Source organism: Ixodes scapularis, unplaced genomic scaffold (assembly GCF_016920785.2).
Source record: "Ixodes scapularis isolate PalLabHiFi unplaced genomic scaffold, ASM1692078v2 PGA_scaffold2__306_contigs__length_199485367, whole genome shotgun sequence".
NCBI classification, from domain to species: Eukaryota; Metazoa; Arthropoda; class Arachnida; order Ixodida; family Ixodidae; genus Ixodes; species Ixodes scapularis.
The window spans coordinates 147,511,651-147,515,483 of record NW_024609857.1 but is presented as its reverse complement, the minus strand read 5'-3'; positions in this window follow the sequence as shown (position 1 = coordinate 147,515,483).

Here is a 3,833-nt window from a genome sequence, read left to right as displayed (position 1 = left end):
CCGACGACCTCCAGTATGCGGCGCCACTGCGACGTGAGCCTCCAGCTGCGCCGTACGTCGGACCAGAGCAACCTTCGCCGAGGAAAACGGACGTCTGGAGAACGGCAGACCGACGCCCGCTGTGTTACCACTGCAGGGAAGCCGACCATGTGTACCGGCGATGCCCATACCAGCAGCTCGGTCTTCGTGGGTTCGCACCAAGCGCCCCCGCCCAACGAGTGGGGTACGACCAAGGTACATCGAGGAGTTCCTGCGCCGGCCACCATCACCTGGGCAAACTCATACTCGAGTATCCCGCTCGCCGTCCCCGCGCCGTAACGTGTCGCCTCTTCGTCTGTCCCGTCGAGATAGCCTGCCCCCCATTTCCAGCCGGGAAAACTAAGAGCGGCAACTCCCGGAGGTGAAGTTGCCGTGGACTAATGACGTGAAGAGCCTTCACGAACGCCGGAGCGCGCCCCCACTCCCCCGACGCCACGCATCGCAACGATGCTTCTGCAACGGTGCCTAAAAACTTTAACGTTGTTATTCGTCGGCCACGACGCGTCGGCACTCAAGGACACCGGAGCAGACTACTCAGTCTTAAGTGGGAGGCTCTATCGCCGCCTGCGAAACATGACAACGCCGTGCGATGGACCTCAAATACGAAACGCCGGAGGGCACCTCGTCACACCAATCGGGAGGTGCGCTGCTCGTGTCGAGATCCACACTGAGACGTGCCCTGTGAAATGCATCGTTCTGCAAGACTGTGCAAGGGACGTTATCCTCGGATTAGACTTTCTCTGTGAATACGGTGGCGTCACCGACCTTGGAGAGAACATATTGACTATGCGGGCACCTGTTCCGCCTTCAGAGAAACCCCAAACAGCGTCAGCCACCGTCCGAGTCGCTTTCGACTACATGAACCTGCCACCGCGATCAAGTGTTTTCGTAAACGTCGTGACCGATGCAGCTACCTGCGGCGAAGTTGTTCTGGAAGGAAACCTTCCATTGCTCATGGGAAGAGGAATAGGCGTCGCAAGAGGAGTAGCTGTACTTCAGGATGGCCGTACTGTGGTCCTCATCACGAACTTCCGAAACCTCACGAAAGGTGCAGCCGTGGGCCACATCGAGGAACTAAGGAACTCCGCCGAATTCGCCGCGCTTACTGAAGAATCCTCGCCACCTCAGCAAGACAGTACGTCGCCAGCGCAGCTCGACATTGACCGTAAGCTTCCGGGCCCAAAACGACGGCAGCTGATTAACCTCGTCGAATACTGCGACTGCTTTTCGACATCGTCGAAGGTGCGCCTAATCGCAGTTGCGAAGCACCACACCGTTACCGAGAACGACGCGCGTCCCGTGCATCGATCGCCGTGCAGAGTCTCCGTAAAAGAAGGGTAGGTGATCCAGGAGCAAGTTTAAGAGATCCTGAATGACGACATAATTCAACCTTCAAGCAGTTCATGGGCCTCTCCAGATGTACTGGTTAGGAAGCAGGATGGAACGCTTAGGTTCTGCGTGGACTACCGGCAGCTGGATGCGGTGACGAAGAAAGACGTCTATCCAACCCCCCCCCCCCCCCTCGACGACACGTTAGACCGGCTGCGCCACTCTCGACACTTTTCATCGATGCCTGAAGGACGGCTACTGGCAGATCGAAGTCGACGAATGGGACCGAGGGAAGACAGTTTTTGTCACGCCGGATAGACTGTACGAGTTCAAGGTGATGTCCTTCGGACTATGCACGGCGCCAGAAACTTTCCAGCGTGTCATGGACACCGTACTGGCAGGACTGGGGTGGCAGAGCTGTCTCGTCTACCTCGACGACGTCGTAGTGTTTTCCGGCGACTTCAACAAACGCTTGCGACGACTCCGAGCTACTCTCCAAGTCGTACGGACCGTCGGACTCACCCTCAAGCCGTCAAAGAGTCGGATCGCCCATAATGAACTGAAGTTCCTAGGTCACGTGGTTAGTAACGAAGGCGTTCACCCAAATCCGGAGAAGACACGCACCGTCGCAACATTTCCAGCGCCGACAGACAAGAAGGCCTTGCGAAAGTTCCTTGGACTATGTGCCCATTATCGGCGCTTCGTTCGGGATTTCGCAAGGATTTCCGCACCACTCACAAACCTCACGAAGGACGCCGAGAAGTTCGCATGGGCCGAGGAGCAGCAGTAGGCATTCGACGAGCTGAAGCAACGCCTTTAGACTCCTCCTGTTCTTGCACATTTCGACCAGGATGCGGAAACCGAGATTCACACGGACGGAAGTAACGCAGGACTTGGCGCAATACTGGTTTAAGTGCAAGAAGGCACCGAGGGAGTCATCGCTTACGCAAGTCGGACGTTGTCCAAGGCGGAGAGAAATTACTCCACGACTGAGAAAGAATGCCTTGCGGTCGTCTGGTCAATCACGAAGTTTCGTGTGTACTTGTACGGGAACCCGTTCTGCGTAGTCACGGACCACCATCGTTCTGCTGGCTTGCGGACCTCAAGGACCCGTCAGGACTCCTCGTTCGATGGAGTCTTCGACTACAAGAGTTCAACATCACTGTGGTCTACAAGTCAGGCCGCAAGCACAGTGACGCCAACTGCCTGTCCAGAGCCCCCGTCGAAGCATCTTCCGGCAGCAGCGACGACGATGACGACGAGTGCTTCCTAGGCGCAGTGAACACCGACGACATGGCACGACGTGAACGAGACAATCCTGAGCTGCACGCACTAATAGAGCACATGGAAAGGCGCGGGAGTACCATGCCACGTGTTTTCTCACGAGCCCTGCCGACCTTCGCAATTCGACAAGGTGTACTCTACAAAGAGAACTTCAAGGACAATTACTCGCCGTGGCTGCTGGAAATCCCGACTGGCCTTCGAGAGGAGATCTTTCAAGCCTGCCACGTCGACCCGACGTCCCGATAACTTGGTTACAGCCGGGCACTGGCCCGTATTCGTGAAAAGTATTACTGGCCCCAAGCTCCCCAAAACCGTCCACCTATACACACGATTATGCCATGACTGCCAGCGACGAAAGAAACCTCCGACGAGGCCAGCCGGCCTCCTGCAGTCAATTCCTCCGCCAACTGCACCCTTCCAACAGATCGGAATGGATCTACTCGGCCCTTTTCCGCCGTCGACGTCGGGAAACCGCTGGATCATCGTTGCCACAGATTATCTCACGCGGTACGCCGAGACGAAAGCCCTCTTTCAGGGACTGTTGTGGAAGTCATCGTCAAGTTTTTTATCGAACCCATTGTCTTAAGGCACATAGCTCCCGAACTCCTGATCTGAGACCATGGATTATCGTTTATGGCCCAGCTAACGCAACAAATCCTTCGTCTCAGCCACACCAGCCATCGTCGCACCACGGCGTACCACCCACAGACCAATGGGCTGAAGAAGGAGAGACTCAACAAGACCATCACCTACGTGATCTTCATGTACATCGACGTGGAACACAAAATATGGGACGAGGTGCTGCCGTACGTCACGATTGCCGACAACAAGGCCGTGCAAGAGACCACCGGGGTGACACCCTTTCAACTGGTTCATGGTCGCAAGGTAACGACAAAGCTGGACGTGATGTTACCCCACGAACCCGCAGTCCACGGAAGCGACGACGCCCAGTTGTTTGCCCAACGGGCAGAAGAAGTCCGTCAGCTCGCCAGACCCCGTCCAGACCCCGTATTAAAGCCCAACAAAGTGTCGACACTGGCCGCTACAAGCTGTGTCGTCGGGACGTCCACTTCCAGCCCGGAGATAGGGTGTGGGTGTGGACGCCGATTCGCAGCCATGGTCTCAGCGATAAACACCTGAAACAATACTGTGGACCCTACAAGGTACTTCGTCGACTTGGA